This window comes from Talpa occidentalis, unplaced genomic scaffold (assembly GCF_014898055.3).
Source record: "Talpa occidentalis isolate TD23 unplaced genomic scaffold, MPIMG_talOcc4v2.1 talOcc4.3, whole genome shotgun sequence".
NCBI classification, from domain to species: domain Eukaryota; kingdom Metazoa; phylum Chordata; class Mammalia; order Eulipotyphla; family Talpidae; genus Talpa; species Talpa occidentalis.
Window position 1 is genome coordinate 28,935,608 of NW_023603184.1, and position 12,167 is coordinate 28,947,774.

At 44.5% G+C, this 12,167-nt stretch overlaps 1 long non-coding RNA gene across 2 annotated transcripts; it reads left to right on the forward strand.

The window, feature by feature from the left end:
• Window positions 1–299: 299 nt before the first annotated feature.
• On the forward strand, window positions 300–11,804 carry LOC119255483 (uncharacterized). Of its 2 annotated transcripts, XR_005127479.2 has the most exons (4): window positions 300–1,046; window positions 1,137–1,280; window positions 3,814–4,645; window positions 11,027–11,804. It is a non-coding gene; the product is annotated as an uncharacterized LOC119255483 (long non-coding RNA). The 2 variants fall into 2 exon arrangements; XR_005127478.2 differs by lacking the exon at window positions 11,027–11,804 and having other exon boundaries at window positions 3,814–5,734.
• The last annotated feature ends 363 nt before the right edge of the window (window positions 11,805–12,167 follow it).

The window sequence follows — 12,167 nt, forward strand, 5'->3', positions numbered from 1 at the left end:
GCGCCACCGGGGAGGGGAGGCCCCCACCCCTAATCTGGTTAAAAACTAAACAGAATAGGAAGGCGATTGAAGGTCGTGGCCCAGGCACATCCTGGGCGGGCATCAGCATGTCCCTACATGCCCAGACTTGTCCCCCAACGAGGAGAAGCTAAACCAATCACCGCTTGACAAACTTTCCACCAATCAGAACTGCACTAACAAAAAGACTGATTTGCATAAAGCGGACCAGAGTGTAACCTAGTCCTGCTCCTTGTGTATATAAGCCCACCCCACCGAGGCAGGCCCGGCAGTCAGTGCTAGTGCTGTTTAGGGCTAGTGGTCACTTGTAGCCCGCAATGAACAGTTTTTACCTGTGTCGTTAAGCCTGAAAGGCTTCCTCTTCGTGGTGTGCGGAGATGAGGCTGAAGTTATGTGGCCGAAGCTCTGTTACCACCCAAAACATTTTCAAGAGGGAGGGACTCATCCTCCCAGCGACAGGGAGTGTTTCCAGAAGGATCCCCCCCAGGGGACGCCCTTTCTGCGAATTGTCCTGACTGGTGACAACGGTCTCCCCAGTCACAACTTCAGTGGCAGCCTGCATCTAGGGACCTAGCCAACGTGGGGTAGAAAGGCCTGTAGGGTAAGGAAAAAGTATCAGGCTTTTCTGCCCTCCCGCCATTAGGATAGATGAGGGAACCCTGTGGTCCTGGATGCCTGCCTGATGGCGGGCACCTGAAGTGGGTACACCTGGGCTGAGAGACTGAGTTTATAAGGGTGGCGTCGCGGGGACGCCAGCAGAAGCCAAGAATGAACAGAAGCGGAGAGAAGAAGAGAACCAGAGAGAATGCCAGAGAGCTCAGATAGAGTGAGGATTTGCTGGGGCTGGGAGGACTCCCAGCCTCCCGGCCCTGCAACACCCCTGCCTGCCATGTGCCTGGTAAATCTAAATAAAAGAGCCGCAGAAGCCACTGAGGACTCTGACTCCTCCTTTACCCGGTCTGCTGGATCAGAAAACCTGCACTGTGCCCCTTCCTGCCTCTACAGGTCGGATCCGCAGTTTGGGAAAGGTATGTGAGGTTGCTGAGATGTTTGTTGGGGCAGCTCTGCTACTCTCTACTTCTCCCTCCACCCACTGTGCTTTCTTATTCCTTCCACAGGCCTCAATCCTAAAACCACTGCTGTTTTTATTTCCTGCAAACTAATCCCAGAATGTGTCTCCCAAGGAATGGAGCCCAAGATGTGTCCAGTCAGAGAAAGCATCCTGGAAAGAGCTACATCTGGCTGAGTTTGGGAAGCTAAAGGTGAGCCAGTGTGTGTGATTTATTTCAGGAATCAATATAAGTGAAGGCCCAGAGAACTTAAAAGACTACTCATTGTTCTGCAAACTTTCCCCCATCTAGGATCTTCATAGCTTTTATTAAATGAGTGAATAGTGATCGGTGACCTTTTTCTTTCTATGATTGTGGATTGTTTTTTTTTTTAATAACGAAAGAGCAGGAACAAACCACACCAAACAGGAGTAATAAAGGCTATCGTTTAATGAGCACTTACTAATTTGCCAGGCATTGTATCATTATCCCCTTGTTTAATTCTCATAATACTGCTATGAGGAAGATACTGTTGTTAATCCAATTTTATACTTTAAGAGGCTTAGCCATGGTGAGAAACAACCCTGTGGTCAAATACCTAGTGAGACATGGCCACCCAAACTACAGACTTCCCAGGATAGAGAACCACCAAGGATCATAGAAGAGATTTGGCAGAGCCCACAGGTCATTACCACTCATGTGGACCTGGGCCTGGCCTCATGGTAGGGTCTACCTCAGGCAGCTTGAAGTTGGGAGTGAGACCAGACTGCTGCTCAGCTGCTGCCTCTTCAGCTTAGGGCAGTGGTGTTAAACTGAATAAGCTTAGCTGCTGGTGAGACAGCCTTGGTACTGGAGCTTCAGAGCACTAAAACTAAGAGACTTGATGAACGAGTTTTTCTTGTCTTTGGAAAAGAAGGTGCCAGCGTAAGGGTAATACTTACAGATCATTCAGAGATGTTTTTTCAGGAAACAGTATGGGTTCAAAAAGAGTGGAACTGGAGAGGTGTAAAGGAAAGCCTTTTAAAAGAGAAACCCTGTGTGTGGGTATTCCTCGCAGATGGGGTTTTGTGCAGGCAACATGCACCATGCCTCTTAATTCTTTTGTTCATCCATACAATCATTTGTTCAGCAGTAACCATTGGGTGCCTCCTGTATGCCAAGCACAGTTTAGGGCACTGCAGTGAAGCAGACATTCAAGGCCCCGGCTCTCACAGAGCTCATATCATAGTGGGGGAGGAGCGGCCTACTTACCTCAGCTATCTCTGGTCCTGTCAGTTTGTGCTAAGCCTGGTAGGATAATGTAGGTGGCTTCATTCATTGCTTATTCAAGTCATGGTTCCTGGGGTTCTGCTGCATCACGGTCAAGGACAGGGGTGTGGGAGTAGTAGGTGATCTCCTTTTGTTGGGAAGATTCGACTCCATATTATACATTTAATGGAAAGAGCTGATGCTGAAGCCAGTGGTCAAGAAGTCCCACTATTCAGTCCTTACCCCTCTCTCCCCTATCCCTGGAGGAAGTAGTGAAATCAACCCAGTTTCCCCTTCCAGATGCGTCAGAAACTATTTTACGGCCAGTCCTCTAGCACAGCCAGTGCCCTGAGGACCTGCTAGACTGGCGCCTGCATGGGCTGGTCCTCTAGACCCTGCCCCATGAAGCTAGGTTCTCATCTGTCCATATCATGGATTTCTTCTTGATTAGACAAATATGCTAATCCTGAGATTCCTTTCCTTTAAGGCAAGAGCTATTTTAAGGCAGCTGTAGTGTATGAAAACGCAGTGCACACTGATGCAGGCGAGAGTGCTAATTTCTGGATTGCTACCCACTTTTACTGTTGCCCCTATTCACAAGGTGGTTGTGAAGACTAAATAGAATAATGTATAGGAAAACGTCAAGCCTTTTGAAATACGTGATAAAGGTTAGATATTAAATATTAATTGAATATGTAGCGATCTCAGATCAAAGCACTGACATTTTTGTTTGCCACAGAGAAAACTGAAGGAAGTATAAAGTGACATCCTTGTCCTGAGGAATTTTCCATAGAGTTGGGTTCTTTTCTTGCAGAGTTTTCTGATGACCATATCGAGAGCTCAGAATGCTTAATAAGTATGCAATAGTAACACTGGGTTTCACTTACATGTGGAGAGAGAATTACAAAACTAAGCAGGAAAAAAACCACAGACGGTACAAGTAGGCAATTTTAAGTGCCCGAGCTATATCTGGCAGGACACTTAACTAGTGACGCAGAGGCATTATTCAGAGAAAAACTGAGTAATGGGATGGTGGAGCAGAGGCTCCCAGTCTGTGAGTTATCCTCTTGCTAGTAGGGTAATGTTCAGCAATGATGGAAAGCTTTTGGTAATAGACATTTGATCCTGTGGGTTTTTACTAGAAGACAACTACAGCTTACATGTAGTTTCTTGTACAAAAGGAAACAAGGGATGGCCAGATTTGTGGAGGATGAAGAGTTGGCAGCTCTCACTGGTGGTTATTGTCTCATCGTTTGTGCAATGAAAAGGTTGGCCCTTGGGGACCAGCTAAGACCATGGTGAAACATAGTGCCGCCCAGCTTGAAGGAGAAGATCCATGGAAGACTCAAAAGCATAACGAAAGAATGGATTCTAGAGCAGAAATAGAGAAGAGACTGCCACTGTTACTGTGACTGGAGCTAGTGGGGCGGGACGGGTAGTGAACACCAGACCAGCCTGGTGGTTTTAATCACATACTGATTTTTTTCCCCCATTTTAGATATCTCCCTGTTTTGAAAAGAATGGATTCTAGTTATGGATTCATGTTACGCCACTTTGCTTTTACGAAAGACCTACATTAGTACCTGTTTTTGTTATCCCGAAGAGGATCTCTCTTTTACGACAAAAGTTGAGAAACAAAAATAGCGCGCAGTGTTTGCTCTTTGCCAGCTATTCTGAAGACAGCACATACCCCAAGCAATGAGAGCGGTGCCTTCAAACTCCTCCTCTGGAACTATCCTCAGCATCTCAGCACCAACTGGAAGCTGACAAAGATGATGTTGAAGAGATTTTGGCATTCCATAAACAAAACTGACAGATGAAGGGCTGATGCAATTCCAAGAGGAAAGGATATGAATCAAAACCAAACCAAACAGCAAAGGGCCCAAACGTGAAGTCACCTAGGAAGAGAATGTAAAGCACTTGAGTGAAATTTTCACTATAGCTAACAGTGCTGCAGAGATTGCAGAAAAGTATGATTTAATTTTGAAAGGGAGGATAGGTTTGCAGGGTATCTTGAGTGCCTGCAAAGAATTGTTTGAGAGAAAAAATGTGTGAGGATGAGCAGTGAAGAAACTGTCATACTACCGACCCTCTACATCAGCCACAGTAAATGAAGAGTCTCAACTTTCTGCATGGAGGCAGGTAGACATAGAAGGGGCAGACGTTAGTGCCCTGCCTGCCCTGATGGTTCAGAGGCTCACAAGATGTTAAGAGAAGACTATCTTCCTCTCTCCCTCACAACCCAGTCTCCTGGCCTCTGGGAACTCAGCCTGACACATCACCATCCCCACCTCTCAGCTTGCAGTGTGCACGCCTCTTTACCAATTCTAGTAAGTGAAACTACACGGTACATATTTATGTCTACTTTGTACAGGCTGTTTATTTGCCATATTTTTATGTATATTTTTCATATCATTCCTGCTTTTACTATATGTCAGTTTACTATATGTCAGTTTACTATATGTTAGTTTACTATATGTAAGTTTTGTGTGTTATTTGGTATGCTTTGGTAGGTTATTTTTTGGGTCTGAGTGTGCTCAGAAAATTTTCTGCTGAAGTTGATGGCAATTGCTTCCTTGTTTTAGGCCATTTCAGCTTATGAAAGACTTCACAGGAACATTCTACTTTTAGATAGCAGGGGAAACCTGCATACCCATATTTATGCTTAAGTTAACTGTTGTGTAACATACACACTTCATATTTTAACAATTTAAAATTGTTAAAGACAATTTTAGGCAAACTGTTTTTACTAACATAACGTCTCCTGGTATTGCAGTGGGTTGTAAATGAAAGGGCAGGTCACATCTCCATGGGAATTACCTGGTACTGTTGTGAAAACATTAGCCGAGCATCCCCTGAAAGGGTGGCCTAACTGAGGATTCAGTGGGGGTACTGCTGTCCAAAGTAGACAACAGAGTAACTGCTGGAGGAATACCTCATTTCTTACACTTTCTACAGCTGTGAAAGCTGCGGGTGACTTGGCTTTTGCTTCTGCACCATTTCTTTTGGCATAGAGTGCACTTGGCTCCCATAAAGGCAGAGGTATCTTTTCAACATGAGAAAGTGCTGTCTAAGGCAGACTCAGGCTTGGACCCTGACACTTGAAGAGAGAAACAAAGCAATACCGTCTCTCAAGACAGTAGCCTTGGGCACAAAGCAATTATCCTGCTGCCTAAATTGTGACTGCCAAAGCTAATTGCTACCTTGGTAATTCTTTCTACCTTCTTTCTGTCACAAAATCTAATCTCCCTGAGGCATTTTATGGTAAAGGTCATGTACTTGGGAAGGTAAAAAGGAAGAACAATTTTAAACAGTTTAAAGTATTCAGTACTCCTATTAGATTTACTTCTATGGGAAGGTCCATCCAAGTGGCATACTGCGGTGTTGCATGAGGAGAATGCCTGCAGCTGGGAAGCCTCTTTGACCAGGTCAGGTCAGGAGCATCTTTTTATTTTTTAAAGATTTATTTATACAAGAACTGGGGTACAGGCCAGATGCGTGGGAGGGTGAGAGGATTCACCAGAGACAGAGCCGGGAGCAGAACAGGCAGACTGACGAAATACACTGCTGAGGGGAGCAGCGGGCGAGACAGGAGAGGTCTGCTGCACCATGTGGGATTCTCACCAGCTGGCCGGAATTGAACCAGTGCTGCAGAGGCTGTGGACAGATTCACAGTGCTGCACTTAACTGCCTGTGCCACCAGGGAGGCCCAGGTCTGGTACATCTTGATACAAGCCAAGGATGGAATGACAATGGCTGTAGCTGATAATAGGATGATAAGAGCCCCTGAGGGACTAACAGGAGGGAAAGTTACCTCATTCAAATGGCTCTTTATTAAAATTGAAGTAACATTGCTATGGTGTTGTGTTTTAGAGGTATAGCGTTAATAGCACATACAGAGCTGAAATGAGATTTCATCAAATAATCTTTACTCAGGAAATAACTAGCTGATCAGCCAGTCACCTGAAACTTAAGTCTATTTTAATAACTTAAAATTTCTTACCCACTTCCCCAACCTCAATCTCTTCTAGTTTTCATGTATTTGTACTATTCCCACTGTTACTTTCCCTTCTAGAATTTCACTTGGATCAGTGAGGCATCCTGTCGTCTGTAAGTGTGAAACCTGGGTGTAGGGGCAGGAAGGCATAGAGCAGGTTTTCTATGATGGAGCATGTAGGGTAAAGAAAATGTCAGGCTTTTCTGCCCTTCCGCCATCAGGATAGATGATGGATCCTTGTCCTGAATGCATGCCTGATGGCGGGCACCTGGAATAGGGTGTGGGCATAGGTAGATGGGATTCAGCTGAGCTAAGACTGTGCTTTTTTAAGGGCGGCGTCACGGGGGGACGCCAGCAGCAGCAGAAGCAGCAGCAATAATAGAAGCCGAGAAAGCAGAAGCAGAAGCAGAAGAGAAGCTGAGATCACCAGAGAGCCCAGATAGTGAGGATTTGCTGGGGGCTGGGAGGCCTGCCAGCCTCCCGGCCCCCCAGCACCCCTGCCTGCCATATACCTGGTGAACCCCAAATAAAAAACCTGCAAAACTACTGAGGACTCTGACTCCTCCTTTACCCGGTCTGCATGGGATCAGAAAACCTGCATCGTGTCCAGGTTCCTGCCCTTTACAGAGCAGGTGGGTGAAGAAGGAGTCCTGGAGCCCTCGGTGGCATTTTCATGCTTCTATTGAGTTTACCAGGTACACGGCAGGTAGGGGGGGCCAGGAGGCTGGCAGGGCTCCTAGCCCCTAGCCAATCTTTACTCTTTCTCGGCTCTCTGGCGTTCTCTCATGGTCTTGTTCTCTCTCTTCTGCTTCTTTCTCTCTTCTGGTTGTTCTGCTCCTCTGGCGTCCCTGTGACGCTGCCCTTACAAGCCCAGTCTCTCAGCCCAGGTGAGCCCACCTACATATGGCCACACCCTACTCCAGGTGCCCGCCATCAGGCATGCGTTCAGGATGCAGGGATTCATCATCAATCCTAGAGGGCAGAAAAGCCTGACAATCATTTACTCTATACTGGGAAATGTCATGATCCATGGGTTCTCACCCAAATGCTTATAGTGGCAGGGCATGACTCACACAGACTGTAACAACAGTGTGTATTTGCAGTGGAAATTGAGAGAGAAGGAAATAAAGAATTGCTAAGGTAACAAGTAACTGTTTTAGTCCAGATAGTCTGTAGCGTCCATAGTCCAAACCAAAAGCTGCTCATGAAAGGTGGCATTATCACTGATAAGAGCCTGGAGTGGTGGCAACTGGAGGTGATCACAGGTGATACTGCTGTGATAGCACCACAGCAGCCAGCGACAGTAATCTGGGGGCCATCTGGAGATAGGAAATAGGAGACAGCTCTAGAGGTGGTGCAGGCCTAGTCCAGCACCAATAAGGAGTGGTGATTAAGAGGCTGTGCCACAGGCAGGAGCGGGTAATGGCAGACAGCTCTTAAAGTTGGTACCGACACCTGTCAGTAGCGCCAGTTAAGAGTGATGATCAGAAGGCAATGCTGGGGGAAGGAGTGGTGATTGATGATCAGAAGTAATGAGTGGGAGTTCAGAAGCCAGAAACAAAAGATCATTGGAGAGAGTGTTCGAATATGTCTGCTGCACTGGGTTTTATGCTTTTCAGGATCCCTTCACGCCTCCCCTTGCTCCCAATGGCCTCCATTCAAGAAGGGGTATTAAGGTTCAAACTTATCTGTGTGGGCACCTGGCAGTGCCACTTTGCAGGGAGGACGTTTTAAGGATGGTGCCATTCAGCCAGCAGACCTGGCTCAGCTAAATACTAGAGGGGGCACAGGGGACTGGTGTGGCTATTAGAGCCTCCCTGTGCTGGCTTAGTTGTCAAACCTGATTGGCGTTGGTGCGGGTTTAAAATTTGAACCCCACTGGTGCATCAAACCTGCTCTGTGAGGGGTTGACTGTCAAACTCGGCTCACACCTATAGTGCAGTGGCCCCAGGCACTCTACTGCACACAGTTGTTGGGGATAGGGGGGGATGTGGTGCATCAGAGCCAAATACATGCTACTATATCACTGAACCAGGAATTGTGGAACTTCTCGTAGAGGTGGATATTTAAAGAATGGCCCTTGTTAGTCGTTAAGCTTTTTGGGCACAGTGCCAGTGAGGAGCCTGGGCTTTCTGCAGGGTCCTGATTACAGGAAAGTTCAAAATTCAGGAAAGCAGTAAGTCTTCGCCTAATTTCCACATTGGGTAATAACTTGGAACCAGCCTTATTGAAGGAGGTTTGGTCTGCCAGGAGTATGCTGTCAAGGGAGTCAATGTCAAGGACCATGAGCTGGCATCCTGGCATTTAGTTTTCAACTTCCCCATTACTTCAGTTGTTCTGACTGGGTTAGAGTACTACCATATCTCCTGAAAACAGGAACTTCAAAACATAAGGACGGCAGTGTAGGAAGAACCTGGACTATCCCCATTTTGTGGACATAACAAATATGCAACTACATATGGAATAATCTACCAAGAAGAAAATCTGAACATTGGCCAAATTGAGTTTTCACAACAAAGGATAATAAAGCAGCACTGAAACAGGTAGGAGAGAGAAACATAGCTTCTCATTAAGGAAGGAAACCCATCCAAGGTGTGATGACTCACAGTTGGAGGAATCTCAAAGGTGTGGAACTTTTCACTCGGAAATGAGGAGAGGGCTAGGTCTCAGAAACCCCGACTCCTCCATCTTGAGCAATGGAAATGAGTCTCTAGAGCCCTGGCACTGAGGGCTGGTGGAGAATATGCCCAGGAGAACTGGAAAAACTACAGGGAACAAAGAACCTGCTCTTAAAGGGCCTACATGTAGACTCAATCTGTACCAAGATCCAGCACAGTAACACTGGTCTGAAAAGTGCCGAAGTTATAGGTGAAGGAATCACACTTACGTTGTTTTTTTTTTTAATTAGGTAACATTAGTTTATATCATTGTTTTAAAAGTATAGGATCTCCCCCTCAGTTGTTGTTACCACACCACTCTCACCACCAAAACATGCATAGTCCTTTGTGCTCCCTTCCCACTTCGCTCTCGCCCCTCCCCCTTTGGTTCTGATGTCCATTTTCTAAGATTAATTTTTAGTGTAGGTGACCATACAACCTGGCAATTCCACTCCAAGGGGTCTACCCAAAGGACACAAAAACATTGATTCAAAAGACCACCTGTACACCCATGTTTATTGCAACACTGTTTATAATAGGTAAAACCTGGAAACAACCCAAATGCCCCAAAATAGATGACTGGATCAATAAGATGTGGCATATATACACAATGGAATATTACTCAGCAATCAAAAAAGATACTCATGCCATTCGTAGCAATATGGATGGAACTAGAAGGAATTATGCTCAGTGAAATAAGCCAGAAAGAAAAAAAAACATCAGATGGTTTCATTTATAGCATGAATATAGGGGAGTCAAATAAGAAATCAGTGTAAAAATAACAGTACAAAACACAACAAAGCAAAAATGGGCAATCATAAATCAGAGACATACTGCAGGAGAGGAGGAGGGAGGAGCACAGGGGACTGAGGTGATGGTGCATGGGTGCATTGGTGAAAACTATGGGGACTACACCTGAGGGGGTGAGGGGAAGTAAATATTGTTTAAAAATGAACAATGATGATAGGCCTTCCCTGGTGGCGCAGGCGGTTGAGCGCAGCGCTGTGAAGCTGCCCGCAGCCTCTGCAGCGCCAGTTCGATCCCGGCTGGCCGGCAAGGGTCCCACATGGCACAGCAGAGGTCTCCTGTCTCACATGCTGCTCCCCTCAGCAGTGTATTTTGTCAGTCTGCCTGTTCTGTTCCCCGCTCTGTCTCTGGTGAATCCTCTCACCCTTCTGCGCATCTGACCTATACCCTGGTTCTTGTGTAAATAAATAAATCTTTAAAAAAAAAAAATGAACAATGATGTAAAAAATTAAAAAATTTAAAAAAAGAAAATAAAAAAATTTAGTGTACCTTTATCTTACCTGTTGCTTTCTGTATATTACACATATAAATGACACCATCCTGTATTTGTCTCTCCTTTTGATTTCGGTAAGTATAACCCCTTCCAGCTCCCTCCATGTTGCTGCAAATGGTATGAGTTTCTTTTTTGATTGCTGAGTAGTAGTCTGTTTTGTTTATGTACCACATCTTGATCCACTCATCTGTTTTGGGGCACTTAGATTGTTTCTATAGTTTGACTGTTGTAAATAGAGCAGCAGTGAACATGGGGTTACAATTCCTATTTTTTCCCATTTTTGAGAGGAAAGCTTTGGCAGTTTAGGGTCTTCTGTGGTTCCATGTGAATTTCAGTAGTAATCATTCTATTTCTTTGAAGAATGTCATTGGGATTTTTATTGGGGTTGCATTGAATCTGTATATTGTTTTGGGTACGATGTCCATTTGGACAATGTTGATTCTTCCTATCCACACAAGACACATTATACTTAAAATGGGAGTCATGGAAGCTGATGAAGATGACAAAAATAAGTTCTTAGGGAGCATTGGCCAGAAAAAGAATTTATGAAAGACAAGGAAAATGAGAGATTAATTAATGAAATTGCTAAGGAAAACATCCAGCTAAAGGAGGAGATCCAAAAACCTAAAACTGAGTTCTAAAGACCACTAGAAATGACCTGATTATAGGGAATGTTCATGTCACAAAGATGAAATTCACATCTGTGGAGAATCCCAAGAATGAAAGCCAACTTTTAACACACTCCTATGCATTTCAGATGAACTCACAAGTTCCTTTTGAGCCACAAAGAGCACCATCACTTTTCCTTTGAAAAAGAAGTTGCTTACAATGTGATCAGCTTGGTGAAATCCATGTACAGATAGAAGACATAGATGTGGAAGTGATGGCCAACATAGTTCCATTAAACCCAGGAGTCAGACTCACAGTTCATCTATGAGTTTCCGAAATGAAGTCTCTGAAGTGGCTCTCATGAGAGAGAAGGTAGAACTGAGATTTGGTGATTCCTGAAGTGGAGGTGTAGAGTAGAATGTGTGGAGTATGATAAGTAGTCCTAAGTGCTGTCATCACATTTGTGGAAATTGGAATTGCTGTCAAGCCTTGAAAAAGAAAGTCTACCCTCTTCATATAAATTGAAACTGCCTTGGAGTTATTTCTCATAAATAGAAAATGCTTGAAAAGCTTTAGGTGTTTTAAGGGATATCTAAAGAGCACAATGCTTCTGACTGGATTGGAAGTCCTTCAGGTGATGGATTGAGAACTTGCGGAGGACTTAGTTAACATGCACTTTCAGTGGGAGAATAATGGAGGAGGAATAGAAGATACTGTCAGGTGTAGGTTCATCTCACATAGTATACTTAGAAAAACAGACTCGTGGCATTATGAGAAAATTGAAACTCCTGAGTTGAAATCACTGTCAATGTTTGACAAACAATTATCTTTGCCTTCAAAAGTGAAAACTACTTATTCCTACATACAAAATGTTTCCATAATTTAAAATTCTTCGTTTCAAACTGTTGAAAGTTTACAGAGTAAATACAGTGTATTAAAGAGTTTTGTTCATTAAAAAAATTAGGATAAAAACCAAATCAATAAAAACTTTCTGAAATCACTGATTTGGTACATGTTTGTTGTGTTCTTGGTCATCATGCTCAGCATTGGAGATGTGTAGTGTTCAAACACAGTTGCTGCTCTCATGGAGCTTATAGGCTGCTAATGGAAGAGACGGTCGTTGTTACAAGGTTTGTTCTAACAAATACATAATTATAGGTAGTGGTAACTGCTATGAAAGAACACACAGGGTGCTGTAAGATGTCCCGATCTAGCTAGAGGGGACAGTTGGATAGAAAAGTCTACTTAGCGAGAATGATTCTAACTGAGCTTGAGAAGATGAAGGACGT